This window comes from Metopolophium dirhodum, chromosome 6, assembly GCF_019925205.1.
Source record: "Metopolophium dirhodum isolate CAU chromosome 6, ASM1992520v1, whole genome shotgun sequence".
NCBI classification, from domain to species: Eukaryota; Metazoa; Arthropoda; class Insecta; order Hemiptera; family Aphididae; genus Metopolophium; species Metopolophium dirhodum.
Window position 1 is genome coordinate 37,257,627 of NC_083565.1, and position 21,239 is coordinate 37,278,865.

Here is a 21,239-nt window from a genome sequence, read left to right on the forward strand (position 1 = left end):
AAACTATAATATTATTATGTCCATCTCGTGTTGTCATCAACATGATGCCGCCGATCTTATTTTGAACTTTTAAAGACGCTTTTTCTTAAAATCCGTAAAATATATTACTTACAATGTCCGTTAAATATTTATTATATATAATTAGTGCCGAAACGTTTGCAATATCTAACTGTAAAGTATAATATGTGATTATACGATTATACCGATAATCATAATTCACGAGCAATATAAATACTACGATAAAATAATGCGATTCATGCACTTGTATAATAAAATCCACGGTCACTAGGTGCCTAGGTGGGACTTGTAGCATGCAAGACATTATTGTATATTATGGCTCGAGGAAGATTTATAAGACGTAAAGATATAGTAATATCAACACACATGACCTAGGTATGCAGGCCTGGCTCAAAGGGTAGGCGACATAGGGCCACGCCTAAGGCGGCACTTTAGTAAGTGGGTGGCATTTTCAAAATACTGATAATACTCTGTATTATCCGAGGTATTATCAATAATTAATTTCAAGTATTTTACACAACTAAAGTAACATAAAAACATATTATATTATAACGCTTGTAAGTTTGATTTTTGAGGAGCAACTGTAATATTGTAATTTTATTCAATTATTTACTTATTTCGTTAAATTTAAAATAATATATAATCCTCTAGTTAATTTACAGACTAGATATGGAACTAAAATTCAGTTAAAAGTCTATTAACTTTACTATATAATATATAACAGAATAAAATTGGGTATTATTATATGTTATATTATATACCGTGTATGTACAGAAACATGGGAAACTGTCACTCAGTACCATGATTAAGGATTTAATTGTTAGATTGTGCTCAGTACTTTCTACATATATTTGAATTTGGTTTGCAGAACATACACAAACCGAATTCAAAAATATGTACAAGGTATTCTATACGGTAGCTATAGAGTATTCTTTGTTTACTCACTGAACACAAATATCTATACCAAAATATGTAATATTATTCAGGTAAAGTATTACTTAACTTTAAAACAATCAAATTCATATTGTTGATAGTGAAAATAATGACTGTAGTATGATGAGTATTTTTAATAATATTTTAATAAAGTAATATGTAGTCATCATAGGTATGTAAATTAAGATAAATATTATTTTATTTTTTACCTAAATATTAAAAATGTTGATGGATGATGGTAAGTGCATCTACATTCTATATTATATCTCTGTTTCAAAATACATACATTATGGTTTTGCATTAAGAGAACGCCACACAGGGATTTGTTGTCTTCGTCTTGCAAACATACAGCATTTTAAATTTGACGTTCATATAATTCATTTTACTCTGTCATTTCTGAATTTAAAATTAATTTACCTCTTATAAAATTTAAATGCAAGATTATTGTCTAGGGAATCTCTGAGGCTTTTAGTTATATTTTTATTTAGAACTAAGAAGGCAGTTATGACATTTTTTAGAATGATTATAACTTACTTAAAAATATTAATATAAATAAAATCCTCTGAAACGCTCAGGATAATTTTCCTGTAAATTCACTTCAATTTTAGAAATTACAGAGTAAAATGTGTTATGGGGAAGGTAAAATTTACAATTTTGTATGTTTGTAAGACGGAGGCAACAAATGCCCGAAACAAACTTCTTTCCACTTCACTTACTCTATCTTGAGCTACTTCATTAAAGTAGTCTACCCCTGGTTGTATTTTGTCTTATTATCTTGAAACAAAAAATAAATTATCTTATCAGAAATGTTTTGTTAAAACTTCAATGGGGACAATACAGATTATAACCTGTTTTGCATTAGATATTGTAAGATTCTTAGCTGGGCGATGAATATATTGGTTTTACAATGATATTATGGTTTTACTCATCCTTGTTATAATAGGAAATTGAGTTAAATATATTGCAAGAACCTATAGAAGTTATCCTCATAGCATTTTTTTAAGTGTATTAAGTTTAAATTTTGACACAATTTTCCTAAATTAAAAACATAAGTAAATTAATTTGTGGATAGTAATATTAATTAAGTTTATAAAATATTCAATTTTTATAGCTAATGCTCGAACATTTAGTACAAGGTTCCTCATAAGGAGTTCTTGTTAAATCCCGAAAATCTATCAATAAATAAACACTATTTTACTTAAAGTTATTTGATGTTTAAATATTGACAAAATTGTAGCAATGTATGTTATTTTGTTGGAATTCAAAAATATTATTCCGAGGATACACATTGTCTGAGATATAATTGTACTTAATAACACAATAACATATAATATTCAAATTATTATTTAGATTACTTTTCTATAACTTATGCCTACCGTTTTACTAATAGTAACATTAAATTACTTATTAATATAAGACAACAGACTATCTCCACTCAGAATCATTTGTAGTTTACCATGATTTATCATTGAATTTAAATTTAACTCATACATTACAGTTACTTACTCAATCACGAGATACACTCAACATCCACAGAAGAGAAATTCCCATTATTTTTAAATTTTTTTCAGTATGAAAAATGTTGTCAAACTTCAAATAACTATGAAATTAAAAAGAAAATGCCTGTGTAAAGAACAACTTATGAGGAACATGTATTACATTTTCAAGTTTTTTGCCTGATCTTTGAATTTGTTTTCAGTACTTATAAAAAAAAAGACGAAACTTTTTTAGTAATTCACTGTTGAAAGTATAATCATATACTATTGTCAACGAAATAATTAGTCTTAGTTCTTTTAGATTAAAGATTGGTAATTCTAGACTTTAGTATTACATTATATTGATACATACCAAAAAACATGTTCCAACAAACATTTGCGCTGCTGGCGTGAACTTGGCAGTGCGTAATTGGAAATTGGCCAAAAAATTCTGAAAATTGTCCAACAGTGTCCAACAAATGGAGACGAACAAGTCTAGCACAAAAAACATGTTCCAACAAACAGTTGCGCCGCTGGTGTGAACTTGGCAGCGCAAAATTGGAAATTGGCCGCCTGGTTAAAATAAGGCCCAACAAATTCTGAAAGTTGTCCAAAAGTATCCAACAAATAGAGACAAACCTGTCTAGCACAAAAAACATGTCCAGACAAACAGTTGCGCTGCTGGCGTGAACTTGGCAGCGTAACTAGAAATTTTTTTTTACGGTGAAAATAATGTCCAACAAATGTTGTAAGTTATCCAACAATGTCCAACATTCCACCAACAAATTTGTTGGATTGATTGGATCGATGTCTGCTAATGTTGCGCTGCCAAGTTCACAAGGATAAGTTTAACTGTATGTAAGATCTATAAGACGTGTAACTCATCATACGCGGTCGTATATCGACGTGGGCGGCTGCAAATGGCGAATGTAAATATTATAAATTATAATGCAATATTGAACCAACAAATGGCACTTATGAATTTATTACTTGTCTTACATGAGTGCACGGTGGACGACAACACGAAGTGCCTATCTTCTTAATCTTAATCTTAACATATTATTATAAAACTAAGTGCCTTTTTCTCTCTGTATGCTTAGATCTTTAAAACTACGCAACGGATTTTGATACGGCTTTTTTTAATTGATAGAGGGATTCAAGAGGAAGGTTTATATGTTTATAACAAGCACCCCCGGGAGGTGCTAAAAGCAGGAATTTTAAGATTTACGATAGACATTTTTGTTTATAAATGGTTGCTATTAGTTATACGAAAAACATAGACAAATTATAACTGGAGGGTGTATACAGCTTGATTTTTCAACTCGTATAGGCTGTAAATAGGCAAAGGGTAGCTCAAAAAGATTTTTTTTAGCATACTCAAAATTAAATTTTTTATGTCATTCTAAATGGTTGCAATTTGTTACATATTATATTAATATTATAATTATAAGAAATATGGTATATACATTTTGTACAAATATATTTATTAAAAAGTGGGTATAAATAGATGTCACTCTATTGTAAAGTAGGTTACAAGTGGGTCACTGTAATGGATGGTGTAAATTTGAATTCAATGATATAATATCACTGGATAAGAAAAACGATTCTGAGCGAAAACGGTCAGTCAGCCTATGATATTACTAAGTATATTTGATGATATTATTGTGAATAAAGTAATTTATATATTTACCTATTTACGTGGAATTTTCAATCCGTAGTTTAAAAGTTGAACATTTTATAAAATTTTAACTAAAAATAATTATTAAATATTAAATTTGATAATTTTTTCAAAATTCAAACTTTAAATTCTTATAAAAAAAAATTGTGCCCATGTATTTCAATATTTTTCAACTGCTATTGTAACAATATATCCAGAGCCTTGCATTAAATTTTCAAGCTTCTTTACCCAACAAATAAAATTTTATCGATATTTATAAAAACTAAAAAAAATTGAAAACTGACAATAAACAGCTCAAAAATAGTGAAAATATTTTCACAATTTTATGGTGTATAGAAAATTATAATATAAACATTCAGTAAAATTTTCATGTATCTACAGTTATTTGTTTTTGAACAACAATAAAATAACAAAACCGCTAAATGAGAAATCGAGTGAATATCCAATATTTTAAAAATATTCAAACTTCAAACGCTCATAAAAATTTATTTTGATTTGCTTTAAGGCATTTTCAAATCTTAGATTTAAAAAGAAAAATTTTTATGAATTCCCAACTCAAAATAATATGCTAATTTTCGTGATTTTTTGGTATTTTGGCAGGATTTGGACTTTAAATGCTTATAAAAAAAGGCTCTGACTGACTAAGAATTTTTAACGTTTTTCAAATGTCATCGTAACAATATAGTAGGAGCCTTGTATTAAATGTTCAAGCATTTTTACCCAACAAACAAATAATGTTTTATTGACATCCATACAAAATAAAAACTAATAAAATTGGAAACTGAAAATGTTTCTAAACAGTTCAAAACAAATCAAAATATTTTTAAAACTTTATCGTGTATAGAAAATGCAAATATAAACAACCAGTGAAAATGTCATGTATAACGTTAACCTATTTTAAAGATACACCAAAAACCAAAATCGATTTTGTCAAAAACTGATTTTGCGTAAAAATTCCCGTTTTTCCTGGCGCTTTTCAAAACTATTGAGGATTTTATCCTGAATGCACCAACTATAGACTTTGGTATCAAACAAGATACTGTTGAAAAAAATCGAAGCAGTTTTACTGCCCCAATCCGTGATGACAGATACCAAAAAAACATATATCATTGTTAAATCAATAAATAGAATCGGCAGAATCTAAAATGAGCAATTTTGAAATAAAAATGTATTTTATATACTTTAAATGACTATAAATTAATTAAGTACCTACCTATTTAATTTAAAACAATATTGAATACATAGGGATTTAAAACATTCATATTTAATTATTATTATATTAATTATATAAATGTATTATCATTTATGTGTTTATTTTATAATTGTTAAGTCTACAACTTTAATAAATTATAGATTAAGACGTATACACGAGATAGATACAATTGTAAAAGATATAATTTTTGTTAGGTAGGTAATACAAAATATTAAAATATAATTTTTTTTTTATGAAATATTTTCAAAAACATTAAAATGGGGGTGTACATGCTTGGTGAAATGGTGAATCGTCCTGTATATTATATTATGATATATTATCAACACGTCGCGTCATCATCATGATTTGAACGAGTAGTTTTTGAGTTGTTATATTAGTTAACGTACAGGTATGAGGGAGGTTATGTTAGGTTATAACAAAATTACCATCGTCGACATAAAAAGTACTACTGATAGAAACCGATAACAATTAACATAAATCATTTATTTTGATATCAAAAAAGTAAAGTTTTTACAGTAAGTAGATAATTATAGTAGTTATAGATAGTATATAAATATAGAATATAGATAGGATAGAATATAACCATAAATAGTTTTCAAAAAAATAGTTCCATCAATCAAGTTACTCAGTATAATATTACAGAACCTATTGTAGATATTTAATATTATTATCAACAATTAATATTGTATGCATGACAAAATATCTGTACACGACATAGTTATACATAATTAACATGAAAGTCTATAACAAAAGACAAACAGTACCTAAGTATGCGTATATATAATTATAGCTATATCAAAATGTAAATACTTTATCGACATTTATGTATACTTACATTTTGATGAAGGTTTACTAAGTTTTATTGTTTTTTGTTATACTTTTTTATACACTTTCATGTACCTACATATGACGTGTACCGATGTGTATCAGGTCATATATAATTAATAATAAATTGTTGATAATATTTTTATATTATACTAGGTTCTATATATTGTAATAGTTAACTTGACGGTCAAATTTTTTTTTGGGCATATTATTATGCTGTGTCCATATTGTTGAGTTCTAAATAGGTATCGTCTTTATGGTTGGAGTTTTTTGGGCATTCCCGTATCCATACATACGGCGAATCTAGAATAAATAACAATTTTACATAAGACAAGACGTGCTAATAATTGCTCGGTATGTGTACTCTAAACGTTAAAATGTTATAGGCTTACAATTTAACGATTGCCGGTGATTTAATTAAGTTGTACTATAGAAATATACAATATAAGTGCTTAGCTCGAGTTCGGTTTATAAATTATAGGTACATTAATATTGTTTGCTAATGTATTAAAAATTTAAATTAAAATTCGGTAATTAAATTTAAATTAGGTGTGCATTACATCACGGGGTGACATTGCCCAAAGTTTCTCGACTGATGTAAAGGGAATGTATTGAACATATTAAATACCAACATTTTAGATTATAATATAGTAGATAAACAAAAACAAGGCTCCTAATTTTTAACATAACTCGAAAACACGAATATCCGGGATTGTGACCTTTGTCGATGAATTTCTCGTGCATCAAAAACCCCCCTTTGACGAATGTACGAATTCTGACGAAATCCTCATGGTGCCTTATCGAGAACAAATTTATAGGTAAACGTGCAATTATTCGACAGTTAATACGATGTAATATTATACTTTTTCGACGATATAACTCCATTTTTGTTTTAATCAATTGGTCTCTCATCCTATGCACTGTTTCGGTGATGTTCATCAACTTTTGCAAAAGCTTGGTGCGCTCGACCTTTATTTCCTCCAACGATTGACCGCACAAGTTCGACATCTCGACGGTGCGAGCTTTCACCGGTTTGTTCCGAACCAATTTATAAGGTAAACCTAAATATAAAATAACATATACTGCGTAAGACAAGTGCTGTACGCGGTAAATGTGTACTCAGATAATTTAAGAAATATACTCATGTCAGCAAATTCCCCAAAAAAATAATATTTTGAAAATGTTATTAGGTAAGTACATTCTAAATTAATTTAATCAAAAAAAATATTGGTATTTAAAAAAAATTCTAAAAAATTAACTACTTGACTTAGATGAATGTTTTTACCATCAAAATTGTTCTTATTATCACAAATTGGCTATTTTAAATTTTTCCAAAAAAAATCCAATTACAATCATATTAAATTTTTTTATACTATACGTGTATTGCAAGTGACAATAAATTATATATATCAAAAAATATTTTTAATTATTTATTAAAAAAAAATTTATTTCATCTGTCTCTCTATTATATCCTGTATATAGGTAATATACCTTGAATTCAGAACTAAACCTGCTACCGCTACCTGTTAAAAAAATGTATTTAAAAATTACTTTTTATTACCTATACAATATTTAAAAAACCACAATTTATTAGGACCAATATTTACATGGAGTAAACACAAGATACAAACATTTTTATCATAAATAGATTTAAATATACCACATCTGGTAGATATTTTGAAATATTTGGAACTAACTACCAAATAGTTGGTAACCTATATAATAAACCTCCCAATTAATTTATTTAAAAATAACATTTTCCAATGGTTATTGCTTATTGGAATCTCCTGTCAAAATAATAATATTGTATACATTTGCCCTAATCGATGTAAAATAATTCAATTTTAATCCTGTATACAAAGTTTTATTATTTATATAATTTGATTTAGAACCTCTGGGCCCCAACACATGTCTCCTCAGTAGGGCCCAGTATTTAAATGTATATGAAATTAAATAAAAAAATTACAAATTCATTTCAACGGGCTCCTAAAATAGCAGGGCCACAGTACTCCAGATCTAATAGCCCCCCCCCCCCCCTGTGGGGTCCTGGTTGTACTTTATACATAATAATATAATATTATACTATTATCATATTATAGGCTTACAAATAAACGATTTAAATACGTTGTAATAATAATATAGAAATTTACGATACTATAATATTGAATTGTATTATAAAATATTATACTTTTTTGACGATATAGCTTCATGGTCGATTTAACTATATTTTCTTGCATTTTGTTCACTGTTCTATTGACGCTTAAGAGTTTTTGAAACTCCATTTTACGTACATCCATATTTTCAAGAATGGTTGTATAAGGTACCTGCAGCTACTGGAAAAACCTCAAATGTTTTTTTACGGCGAAACTGTAGTGTAATGGCATTTATTATTATAATAACATTTAAAATGTTTACAGGCATAAACAATTTTTTGCGTCGCTAGGTATAAGAAATACAAAATAAATAGTTGTTATGTGTATCAAATAAAATCAATAAGTTAAAAACAGTAATAATTACACGCGAAAAATACAGAAGTCCAATTTATTTTTATTCTACTTGAGATTCGAGCTCGACTGTATTTAGTTCATATTATTGCTGGACAAGAAAAATAAAATTTGTCCTTTTTATAGTGATCGATGGATACATCTAAAAACCTCCTCAATAGACCAAACAATAAAATGATTTTCGAGGGGGTGTATTATGTATACTTAATTTATGATATTATGTAGGTATTCATTAAGTCAAACATAAGTCGGTAAACATTTTATAAGAATGTATCTACTTTATTAATTTTATTTATTTCCAAAAGCAACAACAAATAATATTTGTTACAGACATTTTCATAAAAATAAATTTGAAAAACTTGTAGTAGGTACTTAGTACCTACACTTACCTGTTATATATAATGTAATTTTTTTCTGTTAAACTACTCTACTTAGTGAATTATTATTATTATTCTAGGATCGACTTAATACAGCCGGTACACATTATGAGCGCGACATGCGACGAGATAACACATGCTATCCCGCGGACCTCAGGTCTCCGCCGATCGATGACCGCACCATCTGTACGGCAGTCACACACACGCTCCCCTCCTAGTACCCATGGCTTAGATATAATTATAAAGTTCTTATAATCATCAACGATCACCATACCTTTAACTAAATACCTAGAGTATCGGCCACTCATTCGCTATCTGCGCATATGTGACCCTCCCCCCTGTCACCTGTCGTCTGTTCGTGCCACCTAAGATCGCCGGGTATTGGCTGACAGATCAAAAAGCCCGCACTACATTTTTTCCCGTCTCAGCGAAAACAAAAGCATGAGCGAGTAGCAGCCATTTTTGCTGGTGGCAAAAAATTACCTCCGAGTAGTATTATAATATTATAATATTACAAAATTGTGATTGATCGTTGTTGTATTATAGTTGTGACTCCTCGTTCAGCGACATTGTATTGAAGTGGTACTTACCGCGTGTTCCATCATTTAAATTGACTGTAAGGTTATGACAACTGTTTACTGTTCAGTCGATTAGGCATCATAATATTTGTTTGTTTGATTAAATAAATGCTTGTAAATGATTTAAAATCAATTATTATTAATTATTGGTGCAATTACTTATCAGATATCGTATTTTTGTTGAACTATATATTATTATATTATTGTTATTATTACGACAGTGTGATGTTCATTTTGCCTTACGTTTACGGTCATATTTTCGTGTGTTTTAACAATAACGAATTCATTTTGGGTTCTAATATACCATCATAACATATTTGTCACAACAAATTTATTTTTAATTGCCTTGATGCATTCGCACCGCCGACTGCACCACCGCGCAGTGGCGGGCTAATATCAGGACGGAAGGATACCTTTCCCAGTGTCTGTTATAGTTATTAAAATAAAATTAGAGTTAGGATGTTTATGACTTTTATGACCTGAAAAATACTAAAAAACCGCATGCAATTATAATTATAAAAAGGTGGGTAAGTGGATGTCACTCTGCTGTACAGTAGGTTACAAGTGCGTCACTGTAATGGATGGTGTTAAATTTGAATTCAATAATATAATATCATTGTATAAGAAAAATGATTCTGAGCTAAAACGGTCATAGAAAATGCTAATACAAACATTCAGTAAAATTTTCAAGTATCTACAGTCATACGTTTTTTTAAATACAATGAAATAAGAAAATCGTTACATGAGAAATCGAGTGAATATCAAATGTTGTAAAAATATGAATTTCAAACGCTCATAAAAATTTAATTTGACTTTCTCGTAAACATTTTTTTTTTTTAATAAAGGTAGACAAACTTATGAGGAATCTTGTTTTAAAAAGAAAATTTTTCATGAATTTCTAACTCAAAATAATTTGCAAATTTTCGTCATTTTTACGTATTTTGTCAATATTTGAACTTTATATGCTTATAAAAAAAATTGTGACTGGATTTTTAATATTTTTAATCTGCTTTTGAAACAATATACTATTAGGAGCTTTCTATTAAATTTTTAAGCTTTTAACCAACAAATAAAATTTTATTGATGTTCATAGAAAAAAAAACTAAAAAAAAAAATGGAAACTGAAAATGTCCGTAAACAGCTCAAAATAATTCAAAATATTTGGAAAATGTTATGGTGTATAGAAAATGCTAATACTTGGTACTAATTTGTATATTATGTGGTACTAAGCAATATGGCCTATGGATAGGGGGGCTTGAGTCCCTCCAAAAAATGTAGTCAATTTACGTCTATGCAAATAGGTATGTATTGTAAAAACATTTATAAACACAGTTGTACAGTGACAACACCGTAATTTTGTCCACCATTACACTTTCGATGTACGGAGTTCGTTGTGCACCATAGCATCATAATGGCATGTACGCAAAATAAGAATGGTTTCAAACAGACACCAATACACTTTAACTGCACCGTCAAGTTATGCATGGTTGTATCCTTGGTGCACTGTACATAGTTTGCACGGCTGCGCCCAGTAGAAACGGTTTTTTTTAACCATATTTAATTTTCCTTGAGCACAGAATGTGCACCATAAACAATTTATCCTGCACGTTAGGACAGTGTGTGCACTGTGTTACATACACGGTTCTCCAGAACCGACACTGAATTTTAAAATTGTTACTCGTGTACATACTACTCTCATGAATTATAATCATTGAGTTCTTTTGCATCAAACATTAAATTATTGTATTAGCAGTGAGGCACAACCCTTAAATTATCTGGACTTTAAAAGTCTGAAAAATTTGCATTGCATTGAACAACCTATTCATAACATCAGTTTAAACGACGTGTAAATCAATAACTCACAGTACCTAAACGCATCAGCTGTCTGCCTGTCTACAGTTTACTTGGAAATGTATTTTCCGATTTAATATTTTTAAACTGTTTGTACTTACCCAAAAAGTCCATACAGATCGTATCTTCCATTACGGTTTCGGCGATAATTCCAGTATGGAACAAGGTCACTGTGCTGAAAAATAACCAAAACAGCGGTGACTTTATCACGTCATCGTCGTCTATTTGCGTTTCGGAGGCCGTGCCCAATATCAACACGAATGATAGCAGGCTCATGATAACCATGATCAAAATAAACACCAGCTTGCGGCATTTGTAGTTATCTGTTATGCCACCGACAATTGGTCGTATCAATAATTCCGGAAGTGGAATAAGTGTAAATGTCAGACCGACGATGACTGACGAATAGTCCCGTTGTCTCAATATTGTTGACAATAAAATCGAGTAACGTAGTTAATCCTGAATGACAAGTAAATAAAATTGATCTCAGTGTAGGTACATAGATTAGTAATTACGTAATAATATTTTTATTTGTTTTATTTGGCTGCATCCGAGTTGGGTCCGGGTTTTTCAGGTACTATACTAGTTGAGTCCCAAATTATTTTGGGTATTTCACTATATTTGGGTGCTTAATAGTTTTTAGTGAGTACAATACTATACTGACATTATTCTTCATACTTTAACAGACTTGTCATAGACTGTCTATGACATATTTAGAGTGTTGACCCGTGTTTTAAACCTTTTATTTTTTTTTATTTCTTTGCCATTAAAAATATAAACAACAAGAATTTTACAACTTATAATATGATAAAAATATAGGTACATATTAGGTAGGTATCATACAAAATTATACAGTTAAAAACAAAATATGTTGCTTTAAAAAATAATTTTTGTGTATTTGACATTCGTTTTTGGCATTGTACCCATATTTTTATTATTGGTATATATCATAATTTGTAAAATTCAAATAATTTAGATTTTTAATATCAAAGAAACTAAGAAAAAAAACTGTAAAAAAATATTTTTAAACATATACCTTTGGTTTAAACAGACTTCTGAGTCTGTTAAAATGTTAGTATAGTGACCTACTCACCAAAAAATATTAGAAACCCAATTAGTGTAGTATCTGAGATTAGCACCTAGTATTTGGGACCCAACTCGGATGTGCCGAATATTATTATATTACGATAACACAATATAAGAGCAATTATTAAACAATAAGTATATAATGCAATAAATATAAATTATATAATAAGAAAAGAGTGGTCCTCTCATAGGTAGCCTTCAGACGTCGCTGAAGGCTTTGAAAGTTCACAGTGTCAGCCCCGTCCCCTATCACCTATCGCACCTGTGCAGTACCATACCCGTGCAGTACGCCCAGTTTTGTTCGCAGGACACTTTGTCCAAATCTGTTAACGATCACTTAATCATTAATCACTTAACCACTTCATCATTTCTTTTGAGTTTGCCAGTCTTATATTTTTTGTCCCCTCAATTACAGCCGTTAGGGCAGGTTTTTACTCGTTTCCCCTAGTCATAATATGCGCTTGTACTAACTTTGATTGTCGTCCACTACCTACTTTTAACTATCTAAAATAAGCTTAAAAATAAGCAGAATTCTTGCCCTAAACCTAAATAAATAATTATGTAAAACAATTATACCTATAAATTATAAATATTATGTCATATGCGCTTGTACTGAATTTGCTTTTGCACAGCTGATTCGCCCCATTTATTCCTGATACTGTGGTCAGAGTTCTTGCCCTAAACCTAAATAAATAATCATGTAAAAATATTATACCTATAAATTATAAATATAATATATTACCCTAAACTTGTAACTATGTGAATTTGTACTATAATTAACGATTTTGTAATGTAATTTATTTGGTTATTATTTGATATTATTCTTAATAAACGCGTAGTAGTAAGTCTAATAGTAAGTCTAATACTATAAAATCACAAGAAAAACAGCTGTTCTATAGGGAATTCATGGAGGATCTCATGCTGGAAAAAATTAAACACCGCTCCGTTTCCCCAGTCCGCCGTACCGATCCCAACGATTCCCTATAGCGTGACCAATCGCGTACCTTCGCCGCAGTGGCGGTCGGTTTTAAAACATTTTCGAAAAATGTTAAGCTTTTTACGCCGTTTTTCGCCTTTTCGACATTTTCTCATTTCACATAATATGTTATAGTATAGTACATACTATATTATAGTTCGTTTGTTTTAAAAGCCGCGTCGTTATTATTGCTTTTTTCGTGTTTCTCGATTCGTTTCGTCTTTTCAATAAATTGCCGTTTGTGCTCTATTTGTTAAGTTTATTTCTTTTGAACCTCGTGAATATGCGGTTTGTACGCAAATTCGGCTTATACACTTAAAAATTCGCGTTCACGAAATGTCAGTCGGTCTTCGTTCCAACGCACAAGTGCACAATTAATATATTATATTGTTTTTTTGTTTTGTTTTTGATTCAATAAATATTGCATTATGTAATTGTAGACATATTGTTTGGTCCTTAATAACGTAGCTGGTATATTGCTTAACGTAAACACAATTAAATGTATTATTCAAGCATACATAATAATGTAATAATAATAATAACGGTCAGATAAGTGAATAAAATACAATTAAAGTTTAAACAGTGTATAGATACATGGAATTATATACAATTACGTCGATGTATATCGAATATATTGGTTAACGTCGCTCCGTAGACACACAGCATAACTGTTGAAGTTTTAACAGTAATTTGCATCACAAACTGTGACTCGATAGGTTAGGCGTAGGTTTCCCAAACGTAGGATGTTAGGTAGGTCCGAGTTATCGATACCGGTCGTAAGTTGTAACTCTCTTCGGGCGGCTACCAACTGTACCGTATTCTGAAACACGGCCGCCCATAAATTGACTTTTCTTCATTTTTCACGTTATATTTCATAAATAATATAATAATATACATGTTAATTTTACATTATATGACTGTATATTATATATTATGTACCTATATGTTATTTAAATTATTAGGAATTTAACACATATTATTTTCTTTAAATTGTCATTGTTATTATATCATACTAATTTGTTTTATTTTTCGTAAGTTATTTCGAATGATGTGTGATTGGGTTTTTGGAAAATACTATTTTTTTCTCTTCATTTATAGCAGCTAGACATACTAGACTGATTTTCTGCAGCACATTGTTCATTATCCAACTAAGTCGGATAGCCTACTGTTATGGATTTTACGCACAACACAAAATAAACGTACGCACCAATTTAAGATTAAAATAATTAATGTATTTTTTATTAAAATTGGTAGTAAAAATCTTAAGTATAGCTACAAACTGTTAATCGAACACTCGTAATTCTACGACTGACTGACTCCCTGTGTGTTGTCGTGACGGTGCCCCGTCTCACATTAAAAACCCTTATTCAGTGGTTCCCACGGTAGCAGCGTCTTACGACACACACTCTGCATTATGATTGTCTATATATGTTGTTAACATATATAGATATATAAAAAATAAAATATGTACTAATCAGGGGTTCTTAACACCCCCCAGACTAAATGAGACACGGGGGTCCAATGACCACAGTGTTTTACTTAAATGTTTAAGTTTCTGCAAAGTTTCGAATTTTCTGTTATTTGGGGGTCAGTTCAGTTTGACAAAAAAATAATAAAATATTAAAAGGAAAAAAAATAATAAAAGTAAGAAAAATAAATTACACTGTGTGTCTTCCTGAATACCATTAGGTTTTTCATGCTTCTGGTATTTCAGGGTTGTATATTTTTGTGACATTTTTTCTTAAACTAAAACTTAATATACTAGTTGTTAATATTGTTAGTATTACAATAATATAAATGACAATAACGTGAATGTTAATGTTGAAAATTAATGAAGGTTCAGCTAGGGTATGTGAAAGTTCATTTAACTCAACTGCTTTATTAGTCAGTTGGTTCAAATTTTAAATTAGGATTTTATTAGTGAGGTTTTGAGGAATAATTGTTTTGACTATATCTGCCAATGTGTGTAACGGTTCATTCTTAGAATTTTCTGGTATAATATCTGAATGACTATCCCTACTAGCTTTGTTATTAGAAAATAATATAGAGTTTCTGAGATTAATTTTACAAAATGGGGTTATAGTTATTCTACCTACGCCCTCGATTTCTATCTTGGAATTTTCTGTTGGATTTGTGCAAGTGATGTTACCTACTTCCCGTTGGGTATAATAGATCCATGAATTAGTTTGTACTAACTGATGCCATATAGGGGCTTTTAATGAAACGAATTTGAATTTTCAATAGTCTGGATTAAATTGATTATTCACTAGTAATGAAACTACACATACATCTGATTCTGCACAATGCTGTACATGTTGATTACCTCTACAAACTTTATAGGGCTTTAATGTTGTACATTCTTCCCACTTTGCGTTATCTAAAGCAATAAAATTTTCGTTGTCTCTGCTTACACCTAAATAATCTATTTCAGGGTCGACTAAGAAAATGGTTTGTTCACTGTGGGGTATGGGTAAAGGTATAGGGTGGTATATACTATATTCCTCACTGGTAATTAGTGGGATTTCTATGACGTAGATAAGATAGTTGTCTTTTAAGAATATGTTTTTTTCAGAGATTCGGAGGATTTCATTAAGAGATTCTATATTAACTTCCAATGGAAAAGTATTTCCAATCGGCAAGTCTACCTTAATTTCGAGAAGTTCTTTAATAATGTGCTGTGGAGTAAAGACACTAGTGTGAATTTTTCCATCTAATGCTGTATTTATTATGGAGATAAGGTTCTGGGTTTCATAAGCGTACTTGTTTAAAACTAGTTCAAATAGTAATGATTGTTCTAATACTTTGGTTCGGAATGCCAATTTATTAAGGTTTTGGATAGTAAGATTTGTTTGTACTTGTAGGTACTGGAGGTTTTGTTCTACTTTTTGTTGTTGAAGTTCTAATTGTTGTGTAGAGTTATTTACTTCTGCTTGTAAGAATCTGATCTTTTCCGGAATATTGCTTTTGCTAGGTACTTTGCTTCGATTTAGTTCTGTTATTTGATTTATAATGAATTCAACATCAATCTTTGAGCATACACCATACAGAACGTTGGCCATACGCCTGAATGTCTGCCCCAATCCCCGTCGAACTCTATTATCATCATTATTAATGGCTAACATAAGACTTCTGTGATTAGCTTCGATCTCGTTTAAATAGGGCAAAGTTGCTCTAGAAAATTGTTGTATAAACAGAGAGCAAATCTCCTCAATTTCCACATTACCAAGTCTGTTCTTCATATTTTCACAAATGGTCGTGGTTGCTTGATAGTGAGCCATGATGACATGGTATTTTGAAATTAGTAATTGTACATCCAAGGAGATTACCAATTCCCAACTTACATGTGACAATCTGGCTACTCCATGTGACTCATAATAGATCCCTTGTTGGCTCTTGAATGACGTTAGATTAAATACTTGGTGGTGATTTCTTTGGTCCGAATCATTGATGGAAGGTTCCGTGACGCTTATTGAAATTATGCTGAGTCTGAAACATAGTTATGTTCTTTCATGAAATTGTTTTAGAAGGTTCCAGTGTACCTTTACAGGTTTGGTTTTCTTAAGTATCGTGACATTTGGTGAATCTGGTTGGATTTCTACGATGGGGTAAGGACCTAACCATTTTGGAGCTAGTTTTCCCTTACGGGCTTTGTCTTGTACTAGGACCCTATCTCCTTCTGCAAGGTTTAGAGGTGCTATTGATTTGTCATAACGCTCTTTAGATTTGTGTTTGCTTTCTAATAGCTCTGCTCTCGCTAATTTATGAGCTTCCTGCATTTGTTTCTTCATCTCAAAGTAATAGTCCTCATAGTTGTATTGAGGTTCAGGATCTCGTGTGAATGAATGAGGAACTGTTATCTCATTACCATAAACTAATTGGTATGGTTGAAATTTGGTTGCAGTATGTACTGTTGAATTATGACAAAACATCGCGAATGGAACATAAGTGTCCCAGTTTTGAGGATCTTTGTCAACGAAACTGCGTAAGTAGTCTCCTAATGTTCTGTGGCTACGCTCTAAAGACCCATTACTTTGTGGATAGTATGGAGTGGTCGAAGTTTGTTTGATCTTAAGAAGTTGACATACTTCTTTGAATACATGACTCAGGAATTCCGTGCCACAGTCTGTGACAAGACTTTTCGGAAGTCCATGTAAGCACACAAATTGGGTTACAAAATGGTATGCTACAGTGTTTGCTTCATGGTTTATCATAGGTACTGCCCATGCGAATTTAGAAAGGTCATCTTGAAGAGTTAAGATGAATATATTCCCTTTATGAGATTTAGGAAATGGTCCTACAATATCCATGAAGATTTTCTCAAAGGGTCTGGAAGAGGTTGTGGTTATAACCATCGGTTCCTTTACTGATCGATTTGGTATTTTCTGACGTTGGCAAGTTTCACAGGAAAGGATATATGCTTTGATCATCTGTCTCATTCCCTTCCAATGATGCTGCTGCAATATTCTTTGATATGTCCGATTTATTCCTTGATGTCCCCCCAAAGGAGTCTCGTGGAATTCTCTAATGATTCGTAACTGGTCTTCTTTCGATAACTGTTCTTGTGTTACGATTTTTATTTCTATTTCCGAATTTCAGAACGTGTAGTAGAGCATGCTCCGGACGGTTTCCCATTTGATACCGTCTCGATCTATCACTAAACGTGGACAAGCGAGTCGAGTTACTTTCCGCTCGTGGCAAATTTTCTTGAGATTCTGTAGACTCTGAAAAATATCTTCGCAGGTCGGTTTTTGCCAGAACTTTTCTTTAGTAATGAGGTAGAATATGTTTCTGTCTGTTATCTCTAGGGATGCTACCTCGGTAACCTTTTTCTGTAGTCTACGTAGCTGTGCCAGGTTGCCAAATTTTCTTCTTATTTGTACAGCTATTCCGTGTGTCATCTCGAAATCCGCCGAAACGCAACATGCCAGGGAAATGCTAGGATCCATTTCAAATATATTTCCTGATACTTCGCTAATTTTTTTAGTTGGTTTCTTAAGACTTGAATCTGCTTGCAGAAATTCCTGATAATTTTCGGTGATTTGTATTTCTATAGAAGAACTAGCTTGATGAGAGCTGTGATCGTTCTGAGGTTCTGAAGTTTTTAATGGTTCTGTATTGTCTGGATGTTTTGAGTTCTTTGCGGCCTTTGATGATCTGGTGACGATTTGATTTATCCGACTTAAAGCATCTGCATTTGTGTTATTAGTGCCAGGTTTGTAATGAATGGTGTATTGGTGTTCTTCCAATTTTAAACGCCACCGCGTTAGCCGTGAACCGGGGTCCTTTAGGTTAAACAGCCACACCAATGCTCGATGGTCCGTTATAATATTAAACTGTTGACCAAAAAGGTACGGGCGAAAAGTTTTAACTCCCCATACTATGCTGGCTAATTCCTTTTCAGTGGTATTATAGTTTATCTCAGCTTTATTTAATGTTCTGGATGCATAAGCAATGGGTAGGTCCTTCCCAATTGGACCTTGAAAAAGTACACAACCAATTGCGTAGTTGCTAGCATCACAAGTGAGATTGAAGGCTCTGGTGAAGTCTGGATACTGAAGGATTGGATAATTTATTAGAAGGTTTTTCAGTTTTTCGAATGACTGTTGACATAGATCACTCCACTTCAATGGCACATCCCTCTTAAGTAACGAAGTTAGTGGTTTAGCGATCTGTCCATAATTTTGTATGAATCGCCTGTAATACCCAGAGAGTCCCAAGAACGATTTGATACCTTTTACGTTTTGGGGTACTGGAAAATTCTGAACACATTCAACTAATTTCGGGTCAGGCTTAACGCCTTCGTCAGTAATTTGGTGTCCTAAATAAGTGACCTCTTTCCTCAAAAATTCACATTTCAAGGGCTGTAGTTTTAGATTGAATTGTCTGAGCCTTTCCAAAATTTCTGTAAGTTTTTGTGAATGATCTGGGAGGTCCTTAGCATAAATAATGATGTCATCAAGGTATACGAACGCTTTTAACCCATTCAGGCCGGAAAGTACCTTGTTCATCATCCTTTGAAATGTTCCGGGAGCACCCTTTAGACCAAACGGCATCCGCAAAAATTCGAAATGGCCTTTATCCGTAGAGAAAGCTGTCTTCTCGCGATCGGCCGGGTTCATTGGCACCTGATGATATCCTTGGGCCAAATCGAGTGTACTGTAGTATTTGGACTTGCCTAACTGATCCAAGATGTCCCTGATATTGGGAAGTGGAAAAGCATCTCCCACTGTAACTTGATTTAGTCGTCGAAAGTCAAGGCATACTCGATATTTCACTACTCCGTTAACATCCAGTTTATTCGGAACCACCAAAAGAGGAGCATTCCATGGAGAGTCACTAGGGGCAATTACACCTTCTCGCTCTAAAGTCTCCATTTGTTCTGTTATTTCTTGTCGATGTCGCTGGGGTAGTCGGTTTGGTTTTTCATGAATTGGGTGAACGGCTTCAGAAGTCTTGATTTCGTGAGTAATGGCGGTTGTTGCGGTAATTTTATCCCCTTCCAATTGAAACACATCAGAGTATTCCTCACAAACAGTAAGCAATGAGGATTTTTCTTCTGAGTTTAAATGGCAGGTTCGCAGGGCTGAATGTAAGCGAGATATTCTGGTCCCATCAACACAAGGTTCCGTATTTTCCGAAATTTGTGATAAGTGCACATTAGCTTCGTTGAAATCTTCGTGCTCGAGTTGCCCTAGTTGAGGGATTTGTAATTGAACTTCATTGTCTGTTGGATTAATAAAGGGAACGTATATAAGATGATTTCTCACTGTGGTAACACAATTTCCACAGGTGAGGGCATTGGTAATATTTTGGCTTGAAATTAAAATGTTTGAACCCTCTGTTTTATTGGGAGCTGGAATGGCAACGAGAATTTCTGTTCTTGGTAGTATGGTTAAATTCACAAGAGGAGGGAGGATTAATTCCTTTGACTGGTAGTTGATTATAGTTCCATGTCCGATAATAAATGGTTTGCCTAAGATTCCTTCATTTGGTACTGGGAAATCAGATTTGACAACTTGGAATTCAACGCTTCTTTTTTTACTTCCAATTTGGAGTTCGATAGTGACGGATCCTAGAGTCGTCACAAAATTATGTGTTATTCCTTTGAGTTCGTACACGGTATGGTCGTATACTATTACTTCATCGCGCAATGATGAGAGTTTGATTAAATTTAAGTCACTGCCAGAGTCGATTAAAAATTTGCTGTTGGCTGGAATGGTCTGAGGGCTTTGAAACTGTACATGATCCTGTTCAATTTTCTGCCGAGCCGTATTATTTAAGATATTTCTGCGAATGAGATTGCGGCTGTTTTCAGGCTTCCTGCCGGGCGCCCGCCGTCGGCACTCGACTGTGTAGAGTTTTTTGAATTGTGTGAGGTAGTAGCTGGAGATTCTGCGGATCGCTTTGAATTTACGTATTTTAGTTTCCTGCATTCCTCCTTGGTGTGACCTGGTTTCTTGCAGTAACGACAAGTAATTGTATTAACGATCGCCTTTTGGGCGTTTTGAGGTGTCTGACCATTATTTGGCTTCACTTGGAGAGACCTGCAGTCTCTGGCCCAACGTCCCATTTTTCCGCAATGGAAACAAGGGGTACTAGGTTTCTTTGTAAGTGTTTTCCCATTGTTTTGTTTAGCAGACGGTTCATAGAAACGCTTGGACTCGTCGTGCGATTTTCTCACCCTTTCTTCTTCTCTTGCAGCTTGAATCGCTTTGTCAAGAGTTG

At 32.1% G+C, this 21,239-nt stretch overlaps 2 pseudogenes; both read right to left on the reverse strand.

The window, feature by feature from the left end:
* Window positions 1-6,353: 6,353 nt before the first annotated feature.
* On the reverse strand, window positions 6,354-8,526 carry LOC132947781 (uncharacterized; annotated as a pseudogene).
* A 2,968-nt stretch (window positions 8,527-11,494) lies between these two features.
* On the reverse strand, window positions 11,495-16,792 carry LOC132947782 (uncharacterized; annotated as a pseudogene).
* Window positions 16,793-21,239: the final 4,447 nt, after the last annotated feature.